The sequence below is a fragment of the Euprymna scolopes genome, chromosome 35, assembly GCF_053919585.1.
Source record: "Euprymna scolopes isolate OS-2025 chromosome 35, ASM5391958v1, whole genome shotgun sequence".
Lineage (NCBI taxonomy): Eukaryota > Metazoa > Mollusca > Cephalopoda > Sepiida > Sepiolidae > Euprymna > Euprymna scolopes.
In genome coordinates this window covers 38934502-38949642 of record NC_136516.1, presented here as the reverse complement: position 1 = coordinate 38949642, position 15141 = coordinate 38934502, and the positions used below count along the sequence as shown (strand labels likewise).

At 35.7% G+C, this 15141-nt stretch overlaps 1 protein-coding gene and 1 pseudogene across 15 annotated transcripts in view; one reads left to right on the top strand and one right to left on the bottom strand.

Annotated features, from left to right (window-relative positions):
- The window catches only part of LOC145259826 (multiple C2 and transmembrane domain-containing protein 1-like), a 992069-nt gene that overhangs the window by 87559 nt on the left and 889369 nt on the right, over positions 1 to 15141 (top strand). For 4 of the 15 annotated variants that reach the window (XM_080117643.1, XM_080117642.1, XM_080117637.1 and 1 more), the window contains exon 1: positions 8257 to 8297. The exons of 10 other annotated variants lie outside the window; for them this stretch is intronic. The gene's annotated coding sequence lies outside the window, so the exon portion shown is untranslated. Of the gene's footprint in view, positions 1 to 8251; positions 8298 to 15141 lie in introns of those variants that run through there. One more of the 15 variants, XM_080117640.1, reaches the window with a different exon arrangement.
- LOC145260158 (5S ribosomal RNA) lies at positions 4083 to 4199 on the bottom strand (annotated as a pseudogene).

The following is a 15141-nucleotide window of genomic DNA, read 5'->3' as shown; positions in this document are numbered from 1 at the left end:
GCTTAGACCAGGACTTAGTTCAGTTTTTTTTTTTTTTGGGGGGGGGGGTATGCAATTTTCACCCCAAACAAGGCACAGTGCCACTTTGAAGTAGGGTGCTACTATCGGGGACATAAGTTGCAGGGGTATAATGAAGGGAGATAAGTAGCAAGATGTCTGTTCACATTACATTTGAACTTCTGCATGTCAGTACAGTTGGGAAAGCAGAATCCTGGAAGCGAGTTCCAAAGTCTAGCGGTTCTGGAAAAAAAACTATTAGAGTAAAAGGCTTTCCTACACCTAAGGATCTCTACTGTGAAGGGGTGGAATTTAGCTGCTTCTCGGGCTTGTCAGGAGTGTTCACGTCGAGGGGGTACAAGTGCTTGTAGTTCGTCAGAGCATTCACTTATAGAACAGGCAGAGGGATGCAATATTTTGTCGATGGGACAGAGGCTGAAGCCTAGATAACAGTTCAGGACCTATCAGATTGTCGACTCTCTTTTGGACCCTGTCAAGAAGTGAGAGACAAGTAGCAGATGCACCAGCCCAAATGTGACAACAGTACTTCATACATGGGCAAATGGTGGCCTTATAGAGGCACAGGATATTTTCAGGTGTAAGTAGTTTTCTAGCACGGTAGAGAGAGCCCACCTTCTTCACAGCAGCCTTGGCAATGCTCTCAATGTATCTATTCCAGTTCATGTTCTCTGTAAACATTAGGCTGAGGTGTTTAAAGGAAGTACTTTCAGGTAATGTGTTCTTGGCCATTGCTATTGATGGTAATGTTTCTTGTAATTATTGAAGGAAACAAGCTTAGTTTTGGCAGTATTGAATGGGACCCTCCATTTTTGTCCCCATTCCACTACAGATTGGAGGTTATCCTCTAGTGTTTCTGACATTTCCTTAAATATGTGTTCATTTGTTTTCCCGTCGTGCCTGCTATAGAGTGTGGTGTCATCAACAAATATACCCATCTCAGAAACAATTTTATCAGGGAGGTCAATTATTAATATCAAGAATAATAAAGATAGATTTCTGAGGCACTCCTGCATTTAGATCATATTGTTTAGATGTACGACTGTCGAGAACAACCTAGATTTTTCTCTTACTTAAGAAGGATTTAATTACATTATGTATTCTTCCAGTGATACCATATAATCTAATATTCCTTAAAAGACCATCATGCCATACCCTGTCAAAAGCCTTAGACATATCGAGGGCTACAGCTCTACCCTCCCCTGTTTTGTCCAGTGAACGGTATATATGTTCAGAGATTACAGTTAGGATATCTGCTGTAGAACGGGCTTGCCTAAATCCATATTGATTGTCGGTCAGGAGTTTAGCAGATGTGAGGTGATGGACTAGAGCAGGACCTATCGGGTTGGTTACTCTCTTTTGAACACTATCCAGGAGTGAGAGACTAGTAGCAGATGCACCAGTCCAAATATGATAACAATACTCCATACATGGGTGAATGGTGGCCTTGTAGAGCTACAGGATACTTTCAGGCGTAAGTAACTTTCTAGTATGGTAGAGAGAGCCCACATTCCTCGCAGCAGCCCTGAAAATTTTCTCAATGTATCTGTTAGTTGTAATTTATTTATAGTTAGTTGTAATTTATTTATAATTAGCTGAACAAATCACCATACTTACTCTCTCTTCCCTCTCTCTCTCTCTCTCCCTCTCTCTCTCTTTCTAAATATATATATATATATATATATATATATATACAGAGTAGAACAATAAAAGTTGTCGCCCTAAAGAAAACAACACTACAGCTTTATTTTAAAACTTTTATTGAAAAAATCAACTCAATGTAGTCGCCTGCAGCCTCAATCACTACCCTGATATGGGTCTGGAACGAGGAGCATGCCTTTTCCACAAGCGATGGCGAGAGTTCAGCAAATATTCGGCAGATAGCAGAAATCAGGCTGGTTTGGTGTTGTGGGAGGTCATGTTGGTGATGTTCTCGATGTATGACCAAATGAGCAGGTTCAGTGAGAGAAGGGTACAAAGTCATAGCATTCTTTCTGAAGCTTGGGTCTATTTGGACTTGTAGGCACGGAGTCCTGTTGCGCCAGCAGCCACCTGATTGCACTAGAAATCACCACACTCTTGTGCACATCCAGGTACACTTTAGTGTTGACTTTCAATCCGACTTCGAAGATGTAACGGTGCATGATGTGGCCCTCACTTGAAACCACACCAAAGACCATAACCGTGGCCGGAAACTTCGTTTTTATTACCTTGGGCACGTTCTTGTTATTCGTGGCAATCCAGCAATGTACTTTGAGGGTGTTAGCAATGGTCCTGTTGTCATAACTTGGATCGGTAGAGAGCATGAGTTGTACAGAGGCACATCTCCAATCTTGTTCGTTGAACATTGTGTCATTTTCAGACATGATAGAAGGCTCCTATCATTCTTGGGATTTGTACACAACTGGCCAACTAATAAGTGGTCTGCAACAAAAAAAGAAAACTGATTTTCATGAAACAGAAATTCAATCATGTCGTTTTTTTGAGGGCGACAATTTTATCATCCCACCCTGTATATAATCACCCTACCCTCTCTCTCTCTCTCTCTCTCTCTTTATAATATATATATATATATATATATATATATATATATATATATATATATATATAACTACTTCATTTACTTACATAAATTTAATATACGGAAGTATAGATTTATGCGTAAACTTTAAGTATTTACTTCAAAAGTGCTCAATACGTAGGTAGAGCTAGTTAGTACTTTATAAAATATATATGGCGATTAAGCTACACTGAATATTCTGCGTTTCATCCACTGTAGGATTCGTCAGGCTTATGCGCGAATTCTGTGGTTGCTTCTTGTTTTTTTATATGTTGAGGATTTCTAGTAAGCCAATCAGCTTTCTAGTATCCACCGCGCCCCATCCTATCAGCCAATGGGCATGCATTTTATCGAACAAAGGATCTGTTTTTGAACTAGTGGATGAAACGCAGAATATTCAGTGTAGCTTAATCGCCATATATATTTTATAAAGTACTATATATATATATATATATATATATACTAGCAAAAGTACCCGTTGTTGACTGGGTTCAAAAACAGCCTACAGAAAATGGACTCTGATTTATGAAAGTATGATAGGTTATGAAAAGGAAGGGTTGTAAAGAGATAACTTCGAATTTGGGAGTATCAAAACCAAAGCAAAATATGATGAAAGTAAAAATAAAATAGATAAACCCCATAATTTATTATACCATACCTGTTCACACTGAAACACTTATCGCAATATTCTGTGGATCTATATTAAAAAACCTTGTTAAACTTTGTGACATATTTCCATTCTATGGGGGTCAGGCACGAACGAACACCCCATAATTTTATTATACCATATTTCTTCAAACTGAAACATAATTATCAAAGTATACTTACGCAGATAGATATGAAAAGTCTTTATTAAAATGTGTGCCTATTTCCATTCTATGGAAGCCAGGCGCGAATGTGGATCCCACAATTTTATTATACCATCCCTATTTAAGTTAAAACATACTTATCAAAGTATTCTTATGTACATCTATATCAAAAACACTTGTAAACGTTGTTTTTTTTTTTTAATTTTAATTTTTTATTTCCATACTTTGTGGACCAGGCACGTACGCAGACCCCACAATTTTAATGAATAACCGTTCTGCAGGATCAAACATACCTATTCCTGTGTCTCAATACATCTATCATTATATGTAATCAGTTTTTTAAAATAGTCCACCATATAGGAGCCTATTCGTGACCAGACACACACACACACACACACACGCACACACATCCAGCTTTATATTATATATATATATATATATATATATATATATATATATATATATATATATATATATATGATGATTTGTTTATAGTGGTGAAGGCTTTGTGTAGAACCAACCACACTTTTTGGTATTACTCCTTACCTTTGACGGTGCAAATGATTGCCACAGGAAAGAGTATACTGTAGACCGCAGGTTTTTACATAAGAGTTACCTTCTCCTAGATGCATGTCTTCTCCCAGTGAATTAATGCGGCCCCCAGATACCAACCTGGAAATTTCTATGACTCGGCGCGGTACATACAGCGCCTGGCTTTCCCAAATGGTCACCCATCTGGTACTGGCCAGGCTCAACATTGCTTAACTTCAGTGATCTGGCGAGAACCGGTGTGTCAATGTAATTGTGCTGTATATCAATATATACAAAAAAGATAATATAAAAAACTTTGTGTCAATGTGATTGCGCCGTATATATATATATATATATATATATATAGTTCAACCATTGTCAAGATTAACACTAGTTTATCGAATCATTAACTGAGATAGGAGCATCCTTTATACAACACCCAAGAAGAAAGGCCAATGATTAGATGGGCAGACGTGCTACTTAATGGTCTCAGTAAAACTAGCCTAAACTAAATGGAGCAAGATTGTGATCATGTTAGTGGAGACAGAAATCTATTATTGCAAACCCCAGCATAGCTCGGCATTCGCACATTCGAAAAGAAAGTTTATTATTATTTACTCACGAAGAGTAGTCACACAGGCCATCATCAAAGATTTCTCCACGAGAACAACTTGTGGTGATCCCTGGAGTCTGAGTGACAACACATCTCCTAAGATTTCCAATACTTACCACCTCTTTCGATAAATTTTGCAAATTAGTTTGCGTTATCGCAACGGCTGTTTACCATTGATTTCTTGTTGGTAGCAGCCATTGGTCCACTGGAATGTTGGTGGCAATAAGCTTCCCCAAGGTCCCAGTCCTTTTTGCACTCATTCAGTAGAGATCTGCTTTCCAGCCTCCTTGACCCTTCTCGATTATTTGGTGTGGTGCGGTATTTCGATCAAACTCGTGAATCTGCACCGAATTTCAAACGGAAACCTTTGTTTAATCCCCGGAAATAGGATGCTATCATTCCATTAGCCATGACTGAGTAGAAGGCCTAAGTAATTCGCAAAAGAAATTTTGAGTGTCCAGAATGTCAAGGGTCTGCAAGAACCCGTGACATAATGGATAAAGTACTTTGTGAAATTCAATTGTAAGTTACACTCTTTGGAGGTCGAAGGTTCAATCCTGAGTGCGGGCGACACTCAAAATATAATTGTGATTTAATTAAGACATTATCCAGTTATTACTGACAGAACAAGAGCATGATACTTCTATGGATTAAAAAAAGGGTTTCATTCGAAACTCTGAGCCGATTCCCAAGTTTGACAGAAAGATTCCCAATAAGTTCAACAAGAAGAAACAGATTTTACATTGAGTGAAACGTTGTGAAAAAAAAACAAAAAAAAATATTTAAGATGAGAACAATAGTTCAAAGAATCGAAATAATATGAATTCTCCATCCTCATCTCAAAAATTCAATCAACACTGTCTGACCTACAAGAAATGCTTATTTTCTCACAGACGAGGCTAATCTCTATTTCTGCAAATCTATTATCAGACCATATATGGAGTGCTGTTGTCATATTTGGGCTGATGAACCTGTGTCCCATTTGAAGGTTCTTGATAAATGGCAGAAACGTATCCATAATTTGACTGGCCCCACACTTTCTTCTACACTGCAACCTCTCTCTCTCTCTCTCTCTCTCTCTCTCTCTCTCTCTCAGACGTGATGTTTGCTAGTCTCAGTCTTTTCTACAGATACTATTATACCTTGTGTTCCTCAGAATTGTCTGACCTATTCCGTGCTTTTTTCCCCCTCAGCTCGCTTGACTCATTGGTCGAGAGATCTCCATCAATTCGTTGTTTTAATACCTCATTATAATACAGTTTCCTATTTCAGTAGCTTTTACCTTCTACTTAAAGCCTTGGTCTTTTCAAGACTAAGGCCAATAGGCATCTTCTGTCTTTGCAATAATCAGCTTTCGTTCTTGTTAGCTCCTTACATCAAGTGGCTTCATGATTTGTCTCAAGCGATTTCCATAGAAATAAGGAAAAAGTGAGTTTGCAAAACCAGCTAAATTTTTTTTAAATGATAAAAAAGATAAACCCAAAAAAGGCAAATTGCCACTAAGAAATAAGGGGTTACTGTGATTATTAACTAAATTTATAAGAATCATCCTGAGTGGGGAGTTTTAATACAAGATGTTTGTTCAGATTACATTTAAATTTCTGCACGTTGATACAGTCAATAAAACACGAGGTAGAAAGGGAATTTCAAAGCCAATAGTCCAAGGAAGGAAGCCGTTAGAGTAGATAGTTTTCTGGTATCTAGTATACTTTTACATTGAAGAGGTGGGATTTTGTTGATAGTCAAGCTGGTCAGGAGTATTTACTTTGAGGAGATACAAGTAGAGTAATTTGTCAGAGCACATTCCATAGAAATACTTGTAAGTCAAGTATTATTCCAATCCAATCACGGCTAGAAAATATTCTGGAGCAATCCATCTCTGCTAACTCCAGCATTGTTTGTGTGATACTATTGTGGCCCGAGGAAGTCACTCAGTGTGGTATAATATATTATATATATATATATATATATATATATATATATATATATATATATATATATATATTTTCATTGGTTAATTATTCCAAGGATGGAATACTGTTGCCACATCTGGGCAGAAGCTGCTAGAAAGGACTTGTCCTGCCTTGATAGAGTTCAAAATAGACTTCGTAGCCTCGTAGGAGATGTCCTTTTCTCTTCCCTGCAACCTCTATCTCACAGAAGAGATGTTGCGAGTTTGTCTCTGATGTATCGTTATTTTCATGGAAAGTGTTCGACTGAGCTTCAGTCTATGGTCCCTCCTCGCCAAACTTTCACAAGAAACACTCGTCTAGCTGAAAACACTATCAATAATTCCCCCCCACTCTTTATCTGTGCCTAAACCTAAACGTAGATTCCATGAACAAAGCTTCTTTCTTAGAACTGCACGCCTGTGGAATTTTCTTCCGTTTTCCTGCTTTCCGTCTGACTACAATATGGTTGTATTCAAGTCTAATGTAAATAAGTTCTTGATGAACCGTTCCATATAAGCTATCAAATTTACCGAATTTTCATTACTAATGATTACTATATTGTCCAATTTCTACTGTACACTCTTTAACCCTTATCCTTGAGTGGCCTCTTGGCCTTGATAATGTGGTGATATCTGTGTAAAAAAAAAAAAAAAAATTTAAATGACTTTACAAACATTTCAGGATGTTATTACTATTGGTAAAGTTTATTTTATTGATAGATTTTTTTTTTTTACTTTTTATTCATATAACGCTTCTAGTATTTCAAGTTTTCGTTTATTATTGGTTTGTTTAAGTACAGATGCGTTATCAACTAAAATCTTCCTGAATCGGGACAAGGGACAGGAATGTTGATTAGTCAAATGGTTAAATATAGCACTGTTTTCGGAGGGATGCATGCTTAATCTCCTCCACAAAGTGGTGGTAGCTGGAAACGTGAAATACTAGAAGCATTACTGATAAAAATTTAAAAAAACTACTATAAATAAAATCAACTTCATCAATAATAGTAACATCCTGAAACGTGTGTAAAGTTATTAAAATAATTAACCAATGAAAAGAAAAAAAAAAATATATATATATATATATATATAAATTGTCCAAAACCAGTTAGATTAATTTATCCCTAACGATGAATCCAAGTAGGTTGGAAAGTATTCGGACTTACGGCAAATATGGCAACTACATCAGCCAGTTTCTATCAGAAGTGAAGACCGTTATTCGGAAGTTGGAAAGAATCAAAAACAGAATTAATCGGCAAAAACATCTATTTCATTTAATGAAATATGCTTAAGAGAAAAAATGCTGCCTAAATATACACATGTGCGTGCGTGCGTGCGTGTGTGTGTGTGTGTCTCGCTATTCAACTCCCCACAATTCTGAGCTACTAATCTAAGTAACAATATTTAAATGTCGAAAGTAAGGTAATACTCAGATCTGAACCTGTTTTTAAGGCGCGCATTACATACCCAGAGTATCATTCACATATCGTTTCTCTCCATGCAACGCATATCTCCAACTCTTACTGGTCAGGTTTCATTTCCATACTGAACGCTCACATGCCTTATAGTCTTTACTTAAAAGAAGGCAAAAAGAAAAGAAAAAAAAAAGGCGTGTCTTTGCAGCTAAGAAAATGGCCAGGTGTTTCGTCCAATTCTCTGTTCTACTTAAAAACATTGATTTAGACGATCATAACATTTTTTTTATTGATTCTTCCCTCTTTTTTTATCATCATTTCGTATTTTTTGCTTGATAAACGATATCGCTTCCAATCATATTTTCAAAGAAAGTGAAACAGTGCAGACGTGAAGGCGGGTCCAGTAAGTCAGATATTTCAACAATTCGTCCTTTTTTTTTTTAATTATTTTTTTAATAACTTGTTTTTTTTTATTTTTGGTCTTACATAAATATATATGGTCTTATGTACATAAGCAATGCAAACGTTATTTGATAATGGACAAAGCATACGCCATTCAGTTTTAACAATTCATTTTATTTTTTATTTATTTTATTTTTTATTTATTTTATTTTTTAACTTATTGTTATTTATCCTATCTTATTTATTGGTCTTACATACATCTTATATATAGTCTTATATGTATCTATATGCATCTATATATAGTCTAATATACATATACATCTTATATATGATCTTATATGAATATATATCTTATATACAGATATCTCTTATGTAATGTCTTATATGTGTAAACACCTTATATTTGATCTTATATATGTAAACACCTTATATAATGCCTTTTATATATATGGTTTATAGTAAACACCTTATATAATGTCTTATATATGTAAACACCTTATATTTGGTCTTATATATGTAAACACCTTATATTTGGTCTTATATATGTAAACACCTTATATAATGTCTTTTATATATATGGTTTATGGTAAACACCTTATATAATGTCTTATATATGTAAACATCTTATATAATGTCTTATATATGTAAACACCTTATATAATGCCTTATATATGTAAACACCTTATATATGGTCTTATATATGCAAACATCTTATATATGGTCTTATATATGTAAACACCTTATATATGTAAGCACCTTATATATGGTCTTATATACAAATACATCTTCTATATGATCTTACATACGTATAATCTTATATATGGTCATATATGTATACACCTCATATATGGTCTATATACAGGTTATATATGGTCTTATATATGTAGACTTATCTTATATTTGGTCTTATATACAGATACGTCTAATATAGGTACAGATACATTTTATATTAATATATGGTTTTATATATGTATACATCTTATATATGATCTTACATATGTATACACCTTATATATGGTCTCATGTACATATACATCTTATGGTCTCATACAGTTACATCTTACATCTTATATATGGTCTTCTATACACCTTATATATGGTCTTCTATACATCTTATATATGGTCTTATATACATCTTATATATGGTCTTCTATACAGATGCATCTTATATATGGTCTTCTATACAGATGCATCTTATATATGGTCTTCTATACAGATGCATCTTATATATGGTCTTCTATACAGATGCATCTTATATATGGTCTTATATACAGATACATCTTTTGTATGGTCTTCTATACAGATGCATCTTATATATGGTCTTCTATACAGATGCATCTTATATATAGTCTTCTATACAGATGCATCTTATATATGGTCTTCTATACAGATGCATCTTATATATGGTCTTCTATACAGATGCATCTTATATATGGTCTTATATACAGATACATCTTTTGTATGGTCTTATATATGTACATCTTTTATATGGTCTCATATGCAGATACCTCTTATATATTATTTCATATTCATCTTATAGATGGTCTTCTATACAGATGCATCTTATATATGGTCTTCTATACAGATGCATCTTATATATGGTCTTCTATACAGATGCATCTTATATATGGTCTTCTATACAGATGCATCTTATATATAGTCTTCTATACAGATGCATCTTATATATAGTCTTCTATACAGATGCATCTTATATATGGTCTTATATACAGATACATCTTTTGTATGGTGTTATATATGTATATCTTTTATATGGTCTCATATGCAGATACCTCTTATATATTATCTCATATTCATCTTATATATGGTCTTCTATACAGATGCATCTTATATATGGTCTTCTATACAGATGCATCTTATATATGGTCTCATATGCATATACATCCATATATATAAAAGGCAAAACAGCCACACGTTTTTGTATATCTAAGAAAGGCTTTTTTGCCAGGGTTCTCAACGACGTTACATTTATTTACAAGTTTCCTTATACTTCCTAGATTATAATATCTACGATTTGTGAATGGACATCGTCTCTACATTTATTTTGATCGACTTTTAAAAAATTACCTTTCACATGTTTGTTTGTCTTTTTCGCATAAATAAAGCCAAACTAATCGAAGCGAATGCATTGCATTGGCCTTCTTGGCCAGGATGTCCAGAAAGGCAATTAGCTTTGATCAATGTGCGAGGAAAGTCTTCATATCAGACAATTGCTATTCATTTGGGCACTGCCAGAACTGGTTTTCCTCAACATCGTGGGGAAACAGATACGGTAGAAACTGGCCTAAAGCCAGAGTTAAATGCACGATTCTTAACTTAAGCCAGGCGTTCATTTCTGCGCCTGCATGAACTCATTGACTTAACTATTCATTTCTGCAAGTCAACTTTTTGATTGACATCGCTAAATTTAAACGGTTTCACTTCCTGTGGCGTCATAGCGTAGCAGTAAGATGTCAGCTTTCTTGCACTTTCTTCGCATCTTGGGTTCCAGCCTGCCTGCCTACTACCACGTTTGTTTTTTTTTTCACACACCTACAAACACCCGAGCAACGCCGGGCAATGCTGGGCAACCCCGCTAGTCTAATATATAAAAGGCAAAATGGGCACGTACATTTATGTATGTCCATGAAAGGCTTTTTTGCGTCGGGGTTCTTGCGTTGGTTAAATTCCGGGAGAAGTTTTCTTATACTTCCTAGATCGTAATATTTCAGATTTGCAAACGGACATTGTCTCTATCTTTTTGTTTTTTGAACGAGTTTTAAAAAATTCCCGCCGTCCCACCGTGTTTGTTTGTCTTAATCAAACGCAAACGCCAGCACCTGGCCTTCCCCCGGATAGTATGTGTTCTGTCATTGGTTCTTAGTCAACGTAGGGGAAACCCTTCATACTGAAACAATTACTATTTATTTGGATACTGCTAGAGTGCCCCTTTATTGGCCTAGCTGCTTTTCCCCCCACCCCCCACATTAAAAACGACCTTCGCAGGAGGTTGAAAAGCAATGCTATTTCTGCAAGTCAGCCTGCCTTCTATCACTTTTTTTTTATATACACCTCCAAACACCCGGGCAATGCCAGGCATCCAGACTAGTCTTCCATATGGTCTCATATCCATATACATCTTATATATGGCTTCATATACATCTTATATATGGTTTCATATACATCTTATATATGGTCCTTTATGCATATCTATCTTATATATGGTTTCACATACATACAATATCCAATATTTTATATCATTAGGAAACATAGCATGCTCTATCCAGAATTTGTCATACTACGGGCGCAATCCACTATGTGTGTAACAGTTAAATACGTCCTAAGATGGTGTTGTTGCCACATCTAAGGAGGTGCCTCTAAGTGCAAACATTCCTACCCTGGTAGAGCACAAAATCGACTTTGAAATCTATTGAGGGATGTCCACCTCTTCCTACAGCCTTTTTCTCGCATATGAGAGTTTGCTGGTCTTTCTCTACTCCATCATTATTTTCATGGTAGGTTCTCGACTGAGCTTCAATATATGTTGCCCTAATATGTAATACATTCATAACGAAAGCTCATCTATCTACAACCACTATTAATATCTCTCCTTTCTTGCTATATGCACCCCAAACTAAACGGAACTTTCATGAACAAAGTTTCTTTCCAAGAACTATCCATCTGTGGAACACAACACTATGGGAATACTTCCCAGCTGACTACAATATGGTTGTTTTTAAGTCCAATGTAAGCAAATTATTGTTGAGCCATCTGCTGAAATAATCAAATTCTAACCAATTCTAAACATTTTTATTAATTTTCATTGTTTTATTTGGCGAATCCCGTGACAAACTCATTAACTCTGGAAAAAGTACCGATGTGCACCAACTAAACACTCACCTTTCAAAAGTTGACTTTTAGGAGCATTCAGGTCTGTTTTTGAACGGATATCACCTTTAAAATTGTTGCTGGCATGTTTTTATGATATTAAAACCTTCATTATCCAATGTATTCCCTAGTGGTTTTCAGTGGTCGCCATATTGGTTTTAACTGAAGACACTCGTGTTTTGGTTCGTTTAGTATCGTCTGCAATTAAACCAAAGTGGCGACCATTGAAAACCATTAGATAATATATTCGATAATGAAGGTTTTAATATCATAAAACTTTTGCAACAATTTTTAATGTGATATTCATCCAAAACAGATCAGAATACCCCTAAAATTCAACTTTTGAAATGCAAAGTATTTAGTTGGTACACGTTGGGACTTTGACCTTATCTCTGATCCTCGAGTGGCATTTGAGTCTAGATAAGCTGTGACTGTTAATAAATAAAATTTTTAAAAATTATGATAAATAATTTTCATATTCAAAGGCAATTTTTTTAATAGTTCAAAGATTCTATCTATCAGTAATCCATTTTTTTTTTATGTGTCGGTCAGCACTAACTCTATTCCGGTTTAACTGGCTTCCTCCAAAAGAGAAAGTTTCATGGGAGTATAAAATTCACAAGCGGTCCTCAGTTGCATGTGTATCCCCGCAAGGGGAGATGACGATGTTAGGTTTTTGTAACTCTTGCAGGGAGATGTCGACATCCTCCTACGTACAGTGCCTGGAATTCCCAAATTGGTCACCCATTTTAGTAATAACCAGGATCAACGTTGCTTAACTTCAGTGATCTGGCGGGAAGCGGTGTGACAACGTGATTATGCCTTATGTATCAGTAATTCCATGTCAAATTATTCAGAAATTTAGAATTTTGAAACCTATAACCATAGATTATGCTCAACCTGTTAATAAAACAAATTTCTTCTTTTTTTTTTTACATACAAGTCACCACTTATTGAGGCCCTTAGGCGACTCGAGGATAAGGGTTATTGAGTGTACAGTAATCAATGGTATAATATCGTAGTAGTCGTTGTTAATGGAAATTTGGTAGATTGGATTATTTCAGGGGGCGTTTCCTCAAGAATTTGTTTATGTTGGACTTGAAGACAACCAAGTTGTAGTCAGCTGGAAAGCAGGCAAACGGAAGAGAGTTCCACAGGCGTGCAGTTCTAAGAAAGAAGCTTTGTTCATGGAATATACGTTTTGATTTAGGAACAGATAAAGAGTGGAGGCAAAGGTACTTCATCGTGTCCGCAACAATGCCCAGAATTAGAAACTTGTTACCATGTGAGCCACATAATGTATTTTGGCCTTATATTGGTGCACATGTGAAAAATTTTAAAATCTGATAAAATCAGATCAAAGGATTCATTTTTGAGCAGATCTGATGCCATTTTTTTAATTCTTTGGGACAAAAAAACTGAGTGAATTTTTAAGGGTCACAACATATTCCAACAAATGCCTGGAAACTTAAATGCCTACTAGACACTATCCTCGAGTATCTAACATCTCCCTACACAGGGGTTTGTCAGGACCACCTGGCATGAGGATACTTTTCACTGACAATCAACCCTGTCTACTTGCCCCTCCCCTATAAAAGCAATCTTAGCCGATTTTTAAGGTGGAGGAAAAGTCCAGCTCCCAAACTGAGGCACTATGTATTCGAACATAAATTTAAATTGCCTCTAGAAGGATTTCTTCACTGATCGGAACGAGAATAGACTGTGTAGTATCAGAACAGCTACTACACTATGTTCCAAGCCAAAAGGAACAAGGAAGGAAGATAAAAACTTTTGCACTTATACCGTTACTCCGACGATCACCATTACCAATATTTTTCGTGTTGACATCTTCCAGCGGTTTCGTAAGTTGCCAGAAGATACCAAAGTGAAGATTGCCAGACAGTTAATTCAAAACGTGGTGTCCTCCTCTCCATGTTAAGAATGGCTTTCTGTTTAAAAAGTTATTTTTAAGAAGGTGAAAGGGCTGTCTCACGTTGATATAGCATGTTGAAAATCATTCTGATCTAAAACTTGAATGCCTACGGGAGAGAACTTGAATGCCTACTAGACACTATTCTCAAATGTCTAAGGTCTCTCTGTTGCCCGGGTTTTTGGAGGTGTGTGTTAAGCCAAAAAAAAAAAACGTGGCAGTAGTCAGGCAGGCTCGAACCCGTAATGTGAAGGAGGAAAAGAATGGAGGAAAAAAAACGTGACGTCTTTGCCATTGCGTCCATCGCAAAAGCAGAAGTGGCGAAGGTTTAAATTAAGGCTACTCAATCGAAAAGAGAGGCTGACTTTCGAAAATATCGGCCAAAAAAGCGACCCCTCCTTGTAGAAATGAGTTGAGGGTGAAGGAATTAATGTTTTTAGCCAATTTTTTTTATAATTGTCGTCAAAAGGGTCGAGCTTCAAAACACTACTGATCTCGTGAAAATCCATCGGCTGTGTCGAAAGTTTTAGGCAGACATACATACATACATACATACATACATACATACATACGTACATTTAAACAGACAGGTGAGATTTTATATTTGACTAGCGGGGAGTACCCGGCGTTGCCCGGGTGTTTAGAGGTGTGTGTGCTTTAATCAAAACATAAGAATAAGCGAAGTAAATATTTTTAAATATTAAATATTAAATTTTTTTTTTTTATTTGTTTAAATATTATATATAAAAAAAAAATGTTAAAACTTTAAAAACTCGAAAAAAACACACAAAAAAAATAACGTAAGGCAAACGAATGATTGTTAAATGGTGTACTTTCTCCAACTGATATTATCTCAAATAAGAGCACGAAACTGGATACTCCACCAAACTAGATAAATTCTTGTCCTGGAATCCAGTAAGAACAAGAGACCACAAGAAAGGTATACTATAACATATTTAAAATGGTGAATTAAGGAAAGGAAAATTAGGTTCTCAGCTTCTTTACTAACTCATCGTTTGAGATGTAAATG